Genomic DNA, 15,724 nt, shown 5'->3' with positions numbered 1-15,724 from the left:
AGACGTCTTGTTACTCTCTGAAGATGTTCAACAACGTTTAAGATCTTAACTTCCTAGATCTGAGCTGCTGACAAGACTGTTGTTCTTTGCTGTTAACCGTTTTCGAGACAGGATCTTTCTTTGTAGCTCTTCCAGACCAGGCTGGCCTCGAACTCACAGAGATCTGCCTGCCTCTGCCTTCAGAGTGCTGGGATTAAAGGAGCACCACCACCCAGGACTTTGTTCATGGTTTGGGGGAGGGAGGAATGCTACACCCTACACGGGATGCTAGGGACCCTCCCACTTCCTCGTCTCTATGTTCTGTTCTAGTGGGCTGTTTCCTGTTATTTACTGATTCGGAGTTATTGTGTAGGCTCTGGAACGTGTCTTAACTTGTTCCCTGCCCAGCGTTTTCCCAAGCTTAGGCTGAAATGCGAACAGTTTCCTGCCCTCCAAATTTGTTCTCTCTCCTTCCTTCCCTCCCTCCCTCCCTCTCTTCTTCCTTTTTACACCCCTCCCCCAACTATAACAGAGGGCTGGGGATTATGGGATTACTTGCAGGTGTGCATCATGATAGCCGTGTGTGTGTGTGTGTGTGTGTGTGTGTGTGTGTGTGTGTGTGTGTGTGTGTGTGTGTGTGTGTGTACGCGCGCATGCGCGTGTGCGCGCACTTCTAGAAACAGAACCTCAGCAAGCACTTTACTGAGCTGCAAATCCAATCTCCAGAATTTTTTTATGTGAAGAAATAGACATAGTCTTTTTTTTTTTTTAACCCAAGACAGGGTTTCTCTGTGTACCCTTGGCTGTCCTGGACTCGCATTTTAGACCAGGCTGGCCTCGAACTCACAGGGATCCACCTGCCTCTGCCTCCCGAGTGCTGGGATTAAAGGCGTGAGCCACCACTGCCTGGCTAATAGACATAGTCTTATTAAGAAATCCTGTTTTCTCCCCTCCTCAGTGTTTAGCTCACATTTGGCAGAGAAGAAATGGAGACGGCTGAGCGCCGTAGTTTAAACGCTGAGAATATCGGTTTTTGAGTCATTTGAGCGCAGTTCTAGTCTGCCGAAGTAGAGAAAGCAGGATGAAGACTCTCGGTGAGCAGGCGCTGCAGAGTTAAGCCTTCCAGACCTAGATCCTGGCTGAACTCGGAGGTCAGGGGCTAACAAAGAACTTGACACTTCGCCGCCTCAGCCAGAGAGCGATAGTAGTCTGGTCTAGAGTGTTCTTGCGAGCTGAGGCTGGAATTCAACCCTGCCTGTCTCAGATGGGCGGCACCCGACGTGGAGCGGAGCAGGCAGCCTCCGCAAGGTGAGGAGGGAGCGGCAAGGGGAGATTCAGGAGGTGCTCAGGCGGAGCCCGTGGCGACGAACTCGCAGCTCTGGCCTTTTTCATGTAGAAGCTGAGTAAGACACACGATGCGACCACGTCACCCAAGTTAACCAGTGGGAACCCAAGTCTTCAGATTTTCAGAAGCTAACTTGTGGATGCTTCCTTAGGGCAGAGCGGTTCCAGCCTCGGGAGCTGCTTTTCCTCCCGCGGCCGGCAGGGGTCACTGTGCGGCCGCGCGTGAGCTTGTCAGTGCCCAGAGGCTGAATCTGGTTGCTATGGCGGGGTCTTACCTTGGGAGCTCACCTACCAAGACTCCACCCTTTTTCTGAGGCTCTGGGTGCTATCCCCCAGAATCAAAGGAGGAAGGGGAGGAAGAGGAGGAGAGGAGGAGGAAGAGAGAAGGGGGAATACTAATATGAGTCATTTCTCATACTATTCAATTATCACCCAAGCAACACTAATTAGTGGTCTAATGGATATTGTCTAGTTTAATTAAAAGATTTCATTGTGCCTCCTAAAACTCCCATTACCTTTTCATTATCCAAATCACATGGATTTAATAACAGTCTTTTTATTATGATGTTCACAAGATAAAGTGAGTAAACCAGCTTAATGACTCATCTTAGTGACTTATGACATTGAGAGTAAGATATGAGGGGAAGGACGATTGTGGTAACTCTGAAATCTCAGAAGATGCAGGGGGCACATGGCTTCAGATGTTCTAAGCATCTTCCCCTGAGGCTCCCATCCTTTTTCTCCTTCTATGGCCCGTGCTCTTTCCCAAAGCATTTGGGTTTGTTTTTTTTGAGACAGGGTTTCTCTGTGTAGGCTTGCCCTACACAGAGCCCTAAAATTTCCCTTTTCTTAAAAGGACAGTAGTCATCTGGCCATGGTGGCAAACGCCTGTAACCCCAGCACTCAGGGAGGCAGAGACAGGGAGATCTTTGAGTTTGAGACCAGCCTGGTCTACAAACCAAGTCCAAGAGCCAAGCTACACCTTGTCTTCAAAAACAAAAACAAACAAATTGGACAGAACCCCATCTTCTCCACTATAAACTTTTTTGTTTTGTTTTGTTTTTTGTTTTTTTGAGACAGGGTCTCTCTGTGTTAGCCTTGGCTGTCCTGGACTCCCTTTGTAGACCAGGCTGGCCTCAAACTCACAGCGATCAGCCTGCCTCTGCCTCTGGAGTGCTGGGATTAAAGGCATGCGCCACCACACCTGGTTCCACTATAAGCATGTTTTACTTGTTATGTGAGTGTTCCTTGCATGTACGCGTGTGCACCACATGCATTCCTGGTACCTGAGGAAGCCAGAACTGGAGTCACAGACAGTTGTAAAGCCCATGGTGTAGGGGGGTGGGAACTGAACCTGGGTCTTCTGGAGGAGCAGTCAATGCTCTTACCCTCTGAGCTATCTCTCCAGCCCCAGAGTGCCTTATTTTAATTATTCATATTTACAACAACCCCCCCCCCTTTTTGTTTTTTTTTGAAGAGTCACATTCTAATGTCCTGGGGTTTGTGCTTGAACATGCCTTTCAGGGGAGTACCAATTCACGCCACTTGTATGGTCTGAGTGTGAAATGCCCCCCCCCCATAGCTTATGTATTTGAAAAATTGATTTTGTTGTTGTTATTGGTGTGTATGTGTGTGTTGTTTGTTTTTGAGACAGGGTGTTTCTGTGTAGCCTTGGCTGTCCTGGACTTGCTTGGTCAAGCAGGCTGGCCTCGAACTCACAGAGACTTGCCTGCCTCTGCCTCTCGTGTGCTGGGATTACACCATGTATTTAAATACACCAAGTATTTGAATACTTCATCCCAAGATGCTAGTCCTGTTTTAGAAGGCTGTGGAACTTTGGGACAGAAGACATGGCTTGCAGAGGTGGGCTACGGGTGACAGGCCTTGGAGGCCTGGACCAGCCTTCAGGGCGTTAAATGTGTGGGCCGCCATGCCGGGCTCCCAGCTGGAGCGCTCTGCTTCCCTATTCACCAATATGTCAGGGTCTACACCACACACACACCCCCCCCCCCACTATTCACCAGCCTCTCCAGCCACCACGCCTTGCCTTCCGCTCTGGGACAAACTGTGCCCCCTGAAACTGTGAGCCAAAGAAATCCAGTCAAGTTGTCCCATTAGGTATTTTTTGCCAGAGTGACCAGAAGAGTGGGAAACACACTGTCCTCTGTTTCCATACTCTCTTCTGGTGCTCCCCAACCACATCCCCAACGGAAACACTCTCTTCACCTGCTTCTTGCTGAAACCTCGGTGAGCCCCTGTATTCCTCCTGCTACGCCAGCAAACAGCACTGTAAAGATTTGTTTGGTTGTTTGTTTATTAAAGAGGGCATCAGATCACATCATAGATGGCTGTGAGCTGTCATGTGGTTGCTGGGAATTGAACTCAGGACCTCTAGAGGAGCAGTCAGTGCTCTTAGCCATCTCTTGAGCCCTCCAAACAGCACTGTAAATACATCCCCCTGAGGCCCAATGGTGGTGGTGGTGGCGGCAACAGCGGCGGCAGCTGGGGCATGCGTGGTGGCACACGCCTTTAATTAATGCCAGCAGATCGCTGTGAATTTGAGGCCAGCCTGGTCTACCAAGGGAGCCCAGGACAGCCAAGGCTACACAGAGAAACCCTGTCTCAAGGAAAATAAAAAATAGAGGCCAGCCAGGTCTAGATAGTGAGTTCCAGGACAGCCATGAGACTTGGTCTGGGGTACAGCCAGAGGGTAGGGGAAGTGATGGACAAAACAAACAAACAACAAAGCAAAAAATAAAACAAAATGAAAAAAAAAATCCCCATGAGCTATATCCCTTGGGAGTATGGACTTCATCTGTCTTTAACAGTCCTAGCACTTGTCTCTTGCTAATTAGTTCAAAGTCCGTTGGCTCGGAGACTCAAAGTCACAGTGACATAAGGAAGCATAAGCATCGATTGCTCTCCCACTTGGCATCTGAGCAGACAAGGTTCAGGAGGATTCTGCCACTGCTGTCCTTGCGAGGACTCTGGCTCCTCCCGTACTTTTGAGGATTTTGTCGTCATCTGCGACAGAGGCTGGCTCACAGGCACATCTGTTCTCCAGCTTGAAGGAAGGAGTTACACACTGGAAAAACGCGGGCCAGTGCCTGGAAGCTAAGACCCAAAGTGGACTCCACCACCCCAGCACACGTCCTGTGGTGAACTCGTGGGGACGTGGGCACACTTCCTTGAAGAGGAAATGTGTCTTGATCCAGCACCCACGCACAGCACTATGATTCTAGATAGTTCTATAATCCCCTGTGGCGTCAAGCTCTGAAAGCTCAAAGATGCTAAAAAGTTTTTTCTTGAGTTTGGCACAAACGCATGTAGCAGCAACATCTGACCAAAAATGGCAGGAGAGATTTATAGAGACGTCTATAAAACTGTTTATACAGTTCACCCATTTAGAATTAAAAGTAATGTACTTTTGTTGCAAAGGTGCCAATATATTTGCTTTTTAAATTATCTCCTTGCTCCATTTCATTTCTCCTGATGCTTCATGGTCCTCTCCTCATGGCTCAATCCCTCCTTCTTCTGTCTCCACCCCTCACTGGACCTGTATGTCCCACCCTATTCTCTGTCTTGCTCAGCATTGGCTAGTTGGCATTTGATAGGCAGAACAGAGAACAAATGGTGGGCATGTTTACACAAATTTGAGACAGGAAGTACTTAAGAGACAGGGGCTGGAGAGATGGCTCAGAGGTTAAGAGCACTGTCTATTCTTCCAATGGTCCTGAGTTCAATTCCCAGCAACCATATGGTGGCTCACAGCCATCTATAATGAGATCTGATGCCCTCTTCTGCCTGGCAGGTGTACATACAGTACAAGCACTGTATACATAAAAATGAGTATATAAATAAAGAAATAACATCACAGCTGGGCACAGTGGCCCACGCCTTTAATCCCAGCATTCAGGAGGCAGAGGCAGGCAGATCTCTGTGAATTCGAGGCCAGCCTGGTCTACAAAGGGAGTCCAGGACAGCCAAGGCTACACAGAGAAACCCTGTCTCAGAAAAAAAACAAAGAAAGAAAGAAAGAAAAGAAAGAAAGAAAAAACAAGAGCACTGTTCTTACAGAGGACCTGGGTTCAATTCCCAACACCCACATGGCAGCTCACACCTGTCTGTAACTCTGACACCTTCACACATACAAACACCCAGACAAAACACCAATGCATATATATATACAATTTTTCCCATAGGTGTTCTTTAATATGTTAAGGCTTTCTCCTCTCTGTATCTATGTTTCTAAAAGGCTTTTGAAGATGCATTATAGCAGCATTGGATTTAGGCTGATCTCTGTGAGTTAGAGGCCAGCCTGGTCTACTAGGTGAGTCCAGGACAGCCAAGGCTACACAAGGAAACCCTGTCTGGAAAAAAAAGAAAAATAACAATTGCTAGGTGTGGTGGCGTCTGCCTTTAATCTCAGCACTAGGGAGCAGAGGCAAGCAGATTGCTGTGAGTTCAAAGCCAGCCTGGTCTACAAAGTGAGGCCAGAACAGCCAAGGCTACACAAAGAAACCCTGTCTCAAAAAACCAAACAACAACAACAAAAAGTATTGGATTTTGCATGGCATCTTTTGTACATCAATTAGGATGGTGTGGGGGTTTTTTCTTTTTTCTTTTTTTTTTTTTGCTTTTATTTTTCAAGATAGGGTTTCTCTGTGTAATAGCTCTAGATGTCCTGGAACTCACCCTGACCAGGCTGGTCTCAAACTCAGAGATCTGCCTGCCTCTGCCTCCCAAGTGCTGAGATTAAAGATGTGTGCTACCAACACCTGGCTCATGTGGATTTTCTTAATTCGGTAGATTAAACTGATGAGTGTTGAATATTGAACCCACTTTGCATTATTTTACACCGCATAATTATACACTGCTTAATTATGGTGTATAATTCTTTTAATATATTATTGAACTCTTTGTTTTTTCCTCTATGTACACATGTGCCTGCGTCTATGTGCATGTTTATTTATTGCCCACAGAGGCCAGAAGGGGGTGCCACTTCCACTGGCACCAGAATTACTATCACTCACCGTGGTTCTGGGAACAAAACCCCAGGTTCTCTGAAAGGGCAGCCAGCACTCTTAACTGCTGAGCCTTCCTGCCAGACCTATTAGTGCTAAATTTTATTTGCTACTATTTTCTATGGAGTTTTGAATCTACATTCATGAAGGATATTACTCTTTGGTTGTTTTGTTTTATAACTGTTTTCATCTGTTTTGGTGTCAGAGTAATATTACTGTCGTAAGATTAATTTAAAAATAATACCTTATTTTTATTTCCTGGAAAACTTATACAGAAGATTTAATTCTTTTTTAAATACTTAGCAGATTCTCCAGTAAAACCATCTGGATCCATAAGGAGCAGAAGGGATGGTTTTTATTACAAATTCAATTTTATTTATTTTTTTACTAGTAGGGCTATTCAAATGACCAATTTCATATGGGATAAGTTCTGGTGGTTTGTGTCTTTTAAGAGATAGATTTATTTCACTTAAGATACCAAATTCATCTGTGTAGAGCTATTCACAGGGCATTAGTTTCCTGCGGCTTCTGTAACAAATTAACATAGCTTAATGGCTTAAAACAATAAGATTTTATTCACAGTTCTGGAGTCCACAAATCTTAGTATAAATTAGCCAAAATAAAAGTGCTGGCAGGACAGTGTATTCCGCAAAGGCTGCAGGGAAGAATCCACCCCTGGACCCCTTCTAGCTTCTAGATGCATTCAGAATTTCGTGAACTCTTCAATGTCTGCCTCCCAAGCCCTGGGGTTTAAAGCACCACCATGCCCAGCCCAAAAAATAAAAATAAAATAAAATAAATGATTTTTAAATTACACTCATCTGTGTATGAGTGTGTCTATGCCACAGCATGCCTGCAAAGGTCAAAGGAAAACTTGCAGGCCCTGGGTCTTTCCTTTAACCATGTGGGTTTTGGGGGGATCCACAGCAAGCTTCCTTTACATGTTGAGCCAGCTCCTTGGCCCTACTTTTAATCTCTAAAATTATGTGTGCATCCGTGTTGAGAATGCACACATCTGTGTAGATGCCAGATTCCTGTGGGGTTGAAGTTATTGGCAGTTGGGAGCCACTCAGGTCCTCTGGAAGAATAGCACAGGCCCTAAGGCACTGAATGATCAGTCATCACTCTGGCCTCCTCCCCTCTTTTGAAGTTTGTCAGTTTTGCAACAAATCTATTGATATATATTGTTTTGGGGGTTTTGTTTTGTTTTTTTTGTTTGTTTGGTTTTTGGTTTTTCGAGACAGGGTTTCTCTGTGTAGCCTTGGTCTTGATATTTTTTTTTTAAGATTTATTTATTTATTATGTATACAGTGTTCTGTCTGCATGTACAGAGGGCACCAAATCTCATTACAGATGGTTGTGAGCCACCATGTGGTTGCTGGGAATTGAACTCAGGACCTTTGGAAGAGCAGCCAGTGCTCTTAACCTCTGAGCCATCTCTCCAGCCCCCGGTCTTGATATTTTTTTTAAGCTATCAGCTCCTTGGTTTTTGGAGACAGAGTTTCTCTATGTAACAAATAGTCCCAGAACACAATTTGTAGCCAGGCTAGTCCCAAACTCACAGAGATCCACCTGCCTCTTTCCTCCCCTCCCAAGTGCTGAGATTAATGGCATTAGCCATGTACCCTGTCTCTTTTTCTTTAAGGTAGGTGTGTGTGTGTGTGTGTGTGAGAGAGAGAGAGAGAGAGAGAGAGAGAGAGAGAGAGAGAGAGAGAGAATTTGTTACCTTTTTTGCATTGCAGGGCCACAGACTTAGGAGGGTCTCATGTGCCAGTCAAACGCTCTGCCCCTGAACCAACTCCCTGCCCTTTTCAGTTTTCTGCTTGTTTCTTTTTCCGTTTTTAATCTTCTGGGGTTTCCTTCTTAGCCTCACTGTTTCTTCTGCTTGCTATGGATTTATTTATTCTTCCTAAGTTCCTGATATGGGGCTTGCATGATTGATTTGGGACCTTCTGCCTTTCTGGTGCTTGCAGTCAATCCTGCAAACTCCCTATGCAGCCCGGCAGCATCCCACAAGTGAGAGCGAGCTTGTGGCTCAACAAGTATGTTTTGAATTTTGGGGGGTTTTTTGGTTTGGTTTGGTTTTGGTTTTTCGAGACAGGGTTTCTCTGTTATCTTAGCTGTCCTGGACTCACTTTGTAGGCCAGGCTGGCCTTGAACTCACAGTGATCCACCTGCCTCTGCCTCCCAAGTGCTGGGATTAATCCTCCTGCCTCTGTCTCCCGAGTGCTGGGTTTAAAGGCATGCACCACCAAGCTTGGTTTTCAGCCAGTGTGTTTTAACTTCTCTTCAGACTTCCCCTTATGACTCAGAAATTATTTATAAATTCATTGCTTAATTTCCAAGCATTTGGAAATTTCTTGGGTTGTTGGATTTCCGTGGGTTGTTTTGTGGTTTTAAGAGGAGCAGCTGGGCACTGGTGGCACACTTCTTTAATCCCAGGACTTGGGAGGCAGAGGCAGGAGGATCACTGTGAGTTCGAGACTAGCCTAGTCTACAAAGTGAGGCCAGGCCAGCCAAGGCTACACAGAGAAACCCTGTCTTGAAAAACCAAAAAACCAAAAAACAAAAACAAAAGCAAACAAACAAACAAAAGAGGAGTTATGGGTAAAGACAGGGTCTCATATAACCCATGCTGACCTTAACCCCTGATCTTCCCAAGTTCTGAGATGAACAGGCACCTACTGCCACATCTGGCTGATACCTAGGTTTTTGTTTGTTTTAAAAATTGTGTGTGTGTGTGTGTGTGTGTGTGTGTGTGTGTGTGTGTGTGTGTGTGTACAATGGTGACATGCCTGGTACCTGCAAAGGCCAGAAAAAGACAGCAGATCCCCTAGAACTGAAGTCATGGATGGTTACGACTCACCATGTGGGTGCTGGGACTTGAACCTGAGCCCTTTACAGGAACAGCAAGTGTACTTGACCACTGGGCTATCTCACCAGCTCTGTGGCTGACAGAGTTTTTTGTTTTTAAAGATGTATTTACTTATTTTATGTATATGAGTGCTCTGTCTTCATGCACGCCAGAAGGAGGATTCAGATTCCATTACAGACTGTTGTGAGCCAATATGTGGTTGCTGGGACTTGAACTCAGGACCTCTGGAAGAGCAGCCGGTGCCCTCAACTATTGAGCCATCATCTCTCCAGGCCCCTGACTGAGTTTTTTTAACAAGTGTTGTAGCTTTCTGAATGTGGCCCTGGCGCATCTCTGTGATGGCTCCTCTCTGGCCTGTGAGCTTCTCAGAGTTATCTCATTTCAGCTCTGCTGCTCTGTTTAGCTGTTGTTTTGTTTTCTAGGGCTGGGGGCCCGAATCTGAGGCTTCACACACCAAGCACACATCCCACAACTGCAGTGAGCTCCCAGCCCTTTGCTGGGATGGAATCCCTTCTCCTCACTGTGGTCACGGTTTTTTTTGCCGTTTTCCCTCAAGCCTCCCATTTTCTTTTAGCAAGATCCCTCCACCCACCCACCCACCCACCTTTCGCCGTGGGCTCTTGTTTTATACAAGCCCAGGATTACATACGCTATCTGACTGAGCATCTATGGTTTCTCAGAGCCTTGGCTTCTTACCTGCAAAGCGAGGCAAAGTGTCACAATATTACGGAAAGCCTTGAGGAACCTCAGAACAAGAATAAAGTAAGAGAGAGCCAGAGTCAATGGCATAACGTCCCACTATGGTGCTATCCAATTGCCTACACACACACACACACACACACACACACACACAGATGTTGCCCTTCAACCTCTGACCTGCTCAGACTCCTCCCACTGGGCCCAGCTCTACCGAAGTCTCATGGCACCGTCATCTCTCCACTATTGTTGCTCTCACCCAGGGAAGGGGGATCCTGCCAGTATAGCTGAAATGGAGATTTTTTTTTGGCCAGGGTGTTAGAGATTGTGTTTGGCTCTCAGTCAGAGACGAGCTGGAAAGGGTTCTCCAGGCCAAGACAAGCAGTTTTCCTGGAGAAAAGAGGCTGCGATGAGTCCAGCATGGTCTGGATTCGGCTTCATTTCCTGAACTGGCTCCTCTGTTGGCTGCTGAGTGGCCAATAAATTGGAGCTTATAAAATTGACCAGCCTGGGCTCTCTTGGTGCCATGGTATCCGAGCAGCAGTCAAGCTGGGTTTTCATCTGCTGATGAAAGCAAAGCAAGGGGGTGCCCCGACACATATTCTGAGAAGTGAGGGTGGGGAGGTGATTTGGGACAATGCTCTCTAGAGAGCCCCCTGTCCCCCCCCACCCCCCACCCCCCACCTCACACACACACCCATCCTAGCCTGGAAACAGAGGTCACACCTTCCCGAGCCATATCCGTTAGGCGATTTTCTTGCACTCGCTGCTGGTTGAGGAGTGTGACTTACCTAGCTAGTGCTGTCACCTCCACAGAGACTTCCTCAAGACGGGCAGGAGTTGAGTGTGCGCTTCAAGTTCGCCGGCAAACGTGATGTCCCCAAAGGCTTCCAAAATTGAAGAGAAACGCACAATCATAGTTCCCGAACCAGATTATTTCCCAGTGTCCAGATGTTCAGTGGCATGCAAACCAAATATCTGGAATATGAGCTCGTTTTTAAAAAGGGTTTCTTTTTCTTTTCTTTCTTTTTTTTTTTTTTTTTTTTTTTTTTTGGTAGCCAGGCATAGTGGTGCATGCCTTTAATCCCAGCACTCAGGGAAGCAGAGGCAGGCAGCTCACTGTGAGTTGTAGGCCAGCCTGGTCTACAAAGCAAATCCAGGACCGCCAAGGCTACACAGAGAAACCCTGTCTCAAAAAGAAAGAAAAAAGAAAAAAATTTTTTGTTCCATATACATCCAGATATCGGTCCAAATAGCCAGAATTCTTGAACAGGTAGAAAGTTCGCTCAGAGGCCCCGTTTCCACCTGCTTCCTCCACACACCACTCCTCATAGCCTCCCCACAGTGTGTTGCACCACAGACAACACAGAGCTCAGAGCCTTAAACAACCCTGCCAGGTTTAAAAAGCAGATCTGAAATCTCTGAGCAGAAATACGGATCGCCTGTAAGCCCGACTCTCCAGTGACCTCGGAGAACAGCGAGAGCAGAGCAGATGGTTGAGCGGCTTCCGGGACCTTGGACAACACGAGAGAAACAGGTAAACGGGATACAAGTGAGGTGCTGGAGCAGGACCCAGCTCTCCCAGGTGACGGGACAAAATTCAGAAAGCAACCTTTCCCGGTTTTTTGTTTGTTTGTTTGTTTGTTTTGGGGGAGGGGCATTGTTTTTGTTTTTCAGGTCAGGGTTTCTCTGAGTAGCCCTGGCTGTCTTGGAACTCACTCTGTAGACCAGGTTGGGCTCCAACTCAAAGTGCTGGGATTAAAGGCGGACGCCACCACTCCCGGCTAAGAAGTAGTTTTAAAAGGTCTTCATTTCGAAACCCTGTCTTGAAAAAAAAAAGCCTACATTTCCTTTCCCCTCTCATCTTCTGTCTCACTTACCTAATGTTGGGGGGTTGGAAGGGATTTGGGGGATATAGTCACCCAAATAAAATAGCTTTAAAAAAAAATGCCTACAGGCTGTCAAGATGGCTCCGTGGCTAAAAGAAGCTTGCTGCCCCGCTTAAAGACCTGACTTTGATGCCTGGACCCACATGGTAGGAGGAGAGGACCAGTTCCTTCAGTTGTCTTTTGACCTCCATCCCATACTGTTCTGTGGCATATATGTTGCCCACCTCCATCATCACCATACACAATAAATAAACGAATATAAAAGTGGGCCTGCAAAATGGCTCAGCAGCTTTAAGGCACTGGGTGCTGAGCCTGAACATCTGACTTCCATCCCTGAGACCCACACGACAGAAGGAAGGAACCAACTCCTGCAAGTAATCCTCTACCATCCACATGTGAACTATGACTTGTGTGCTACCTGATAACAGCAGCAAAAATGGCTGGAGAGATGGCTCAGAGGTTAAGAGCACTGGCTGCTCTTCCGAAGGTCGTGAGTTCAATTCCCTGCAACCACATGGCGGTTCTATAATGAGATCTGGTGCCCTCTTCTGGCCTGCAGGTGTATATGCAGGCAGAACATTGCGTACATAATAAATAAAATCTTAAATTAAAATAAATAAATAAAAAGCTGTGGTGGCGTACACCTTTAATCCCAATCCCAGCACTAGGGAGGCAGAGGCAGGTGGATCTCTGTGAGTTCGAGGCCAGCCTGGTTTACAAAAAGAGTTCCAGGACAGACAGGGATACACAGAGAAATTCTTGTCTAGAAAGGGAAAGAGAGAGAGAGAGAGAGAGAGAGAGAGAGAGAGAGAGAGAAAGGTGGAGCCTCTTCATCTGAGTCTCCCAGGCCCTGGCAGTGGGAGGGTTTCTGGGGTTATCAAGTCATTTTGAGAAGTGGCCTGATGCTGGATGTTCCTTCTTCTAGTCTTCTACAAATACATACTTTCTGCTCTGCATCCCTCTTTCCCTTGTCACCCTCCACCTTTCCTTGAGACAGAGCACAGGCTGGCCTTGAACTTTTACTCTTCCTGCCCCTACCCGCTGTCCCCCCTTCCCCCCCCTCCCGAGTACCGGAACTGCGGTCTTGGACTACTACAGATGTTTGGTGCAGTGCTACGCCTGGAAACACTTCACCAGCCGAGCTGTATCTCCAGCCCCACTCTGTCTTTTCCATCCCCATTTCTCTTTATTTGTTCCCATCTTTTTTCATGTTTTCAAGATAAGGTTTCTCTATGTAGCCCTAGCTGTCCTAAACTCACTTTGTAGACCAGGCTGGCCTCGAACTCACGGAGATCCGCCTGCCTCTGCCTCCCTGAGTGCTAGGATTAAAGGTGTGCACCACTACCGCCTGGTCTGTCCGCTGTCTTTTATCTGCTCTCTTGTCAGTTCCCAGCCCTCTATCCCGGCCCCATCTGCTGTTGTCTAACTTTTCCACATATCAGGTAGGGTTTTCCTGCCACCTGTGGTAGGGCTGATGAACTGATGACAATCTGCAGATGCTACTGTTTCACAAGTGCAGGACTATTAGGATGATTCCAAATGACTGAGCCATATCGGCTGCCTCTTTTACTAAAAACAAGGTCAGTGCTGGGGGTATGAGGGTGTGTAGGGCAGGGTTGTTGTTGGTGGTGGTGGTAGTGATGGTGCATGTCTCTAATCCCAACAGTGGGGGGCGGGGTGTGCAGAGGCAGGTAGATCTCTGTGAGTTCGAGCCCAGCCTGGTCTACAAAGAGTCCAGGACAGCCAAGGCTACACAGAGAAACCCTGTCTCGAAAAAAAACAAAAACGAGGCCAGCAAACAAAAACACTTAGCTGGTATGACAACACAAGTCTGTAATCCTGACACTTGGGTAGATGAACAGAAGCTTGCTGTGAATACAAAGCCAGCCTGGGCTACACAGTGAAGAACTGGCCAGTCAGAGCCTCCTAACAAGACTCTATCTCAAAACAAACAGCTGGGCAGTGGTGGTGCATGCCTCTAGTCCCAACACTCCAGAGGCAGAGGCAGGCAAGTGGTCTACAGAGCTAGTTCCAGGACAGCCAGGGCTACACAGAGAAACCCTGTCTCAGAAAAAAAAAACAACAACAACCAACAACAAAAACCAAACATACGCATAAACAAAAAGATGGTTGGTGATGTCTATGCCTTTAGCCCAGCACTCAGGAGGCAGAGGCAGATGGATGTCTGTGAGCTCAAAGCCAGTCTGGTCTACATATTCCAGGACTACATAATGAGAGTGCTGAGAGTAAAGGCGTGCGCCACCCCACATGGATCCAACAAGAATCTGAAACCCACAGTGTAAAGAGAGAACCAACCCCTGGAGCGTGCCCTCTGACCTCCACGCACTGCACATGCATGTGCTTGTGCACACACACACTTTATCTACACACATATGTGTGTAGGCTAAATATTCATACACATAAAAACAAATCTTAAGAAACAAATCACTCTACATGTTTTTTTCATAATGACGACACTGATAGGTGCTTACTGAGTCATTACTATGTGACAGACACACCAAGCTGGGCACTGTGGCACCTACACAAGTGAAGAAGACACAATTCCCGTTCCCAAAGACCTGACTGTCCCATGACAGAGCCTGCCAGGGTCATCCTAGAACCATAAACCCAAGGAACATCATCACAAAAGAACATTTACTCCAGCCAAAGCTGTCTGAACTGAACCTTGAAGAACAAATGTGATGCCAAATGCATAGAGTGGAGGAATGGGAGGTCCGGGTAGGAAAAACCCAGGGGTAAGAAAATTCCGGCCCACACAAGGAAATGAAATCTAGAGCCATAGGGGGTTGGGAGAAGGTAAACCTGTGCACAGAGAGCTACCGTCAACCATCTGCATCCTGGCTCTACCTCTCATTAGCTTAAAGATTCTTCAACAACACAACGCAGATAAACATTACTATCTATGGGGCTGGAGAGATGGCTCAACAGTTGAGAACACTGGCTGCTCTTCCAAAGGACTAAGGTTCAAATCCCAGCACCCCCATGGAAATTCACATCTGTCTGTAAATCCAGTTCCAGGGGGATCTGACAGCCTCACACGGACATACAAGGAGGCAGAACACTAATGTAAATAAAATAAAAACCAAAAAAAATTGCTATCTGCAAATAATTTTTTTAAAAAAACATTCAATGGAGCCAGGCAGTAATGGCACACACCTGTAATCCCAGCACTCAAGAGGCAGAGGCAGGTGAATCTCTCTGAGTTCGAGGCCAGCCTGGTCTACAAATGGAGTCTAAGACAGCCAGGGCTCTTATTACACAGATAATCCCTGTCTGGAAAAACCAAAACAAACCAAAACCAAAACATTACATCATATATTGTTAGCCTAAAAAGAAGAGAATTTATCACAGATGGTCTTGGGCTATATAATGCAGTTTGGGGCATTATTCTTGGGAGAAAGGACACTGTAGAGAGAAGGATTAGTGTGACAGGGCAGCATTTTATCACGATGTAAAGTAAGACAAAAATCTTACCACTCAGTCGCCAGTGAAAAGTAATCACATATCAAAGCTGGACTCAGTGGCTCATACCTGTAATCCCAGCACCCAGGGAGGCAGGGAGGATCTCTGTGTTCGAGGCTAACCCTGTCTACAAAGTGAGTCCAGGACAGCCAGGGTAACACAGAGAAACCCTGTTTCAACACACACACACACACACACACACACACACACACACACACACACCGCAAAAACATTACACATCAAATAAACCGTTGCTTTATTATAAAAGGGATGTTACAGCTTCAATTGGAATTGGCAGTGACTATGTCTGTATTTCTGTACTCAGCATTATTTATTCATTAATCCACATTTATCCAGCAGCCACTTACGCCAGACTCATGACCCTAAAGGCAAGTGATTGAAACTCTGTGCAGGCTAACTGAAAAGGATCCAAA

General features: G+C 46.5%; 1 long non-coding RNA gene across 2 annotated transcripts; it reads right to left on the bottom strand.

The window, feature by feature from the left end:
• Positions 1–863: 863 nt before the first annotated feature.
• LOC311578324 lies at positions 864–10,800 on the bottom strand. 2 transcript variants are annotated; one of them, XR_014772834.1, is made up of 3 exons: positions 10,710–10,800; positions 9,919–9,967; positions 864–1,378 (listed from the first exon to the last, which is right to left on the bottom strand). It is a non-coding gene; the product is annotated as an uncharacterized lncRNA (long non-coding RNA). The 2 variants fall into 2 exon arrangements; XR_014772835.1 differs by lacking the exon at positions 864–1,378 and adding an exon at positions 1,516–1,648 and having other exon boundaries at positions 10,710–10,797.
• Positions 10,801–15,724: the final 4,924 nt, after the last annotated feature.

The sequence above is a fragment of the Acomys minous genome (genome assembly GCF_964271855.1).
Source record: "Acomys minous genome assembly, chromosome: 12".
Classification (NCBI taxonomy): domain Eukaryota; kingdom Metazoa; phylum Chordata; class Mammalia; order Rodentia; family Muridae; genus Acomys; species Acomys minous.
Note: the sequence above shows the minus strand (reverse complement) of the source record. Positions and strands in the feature narration are given on the sequence as shown.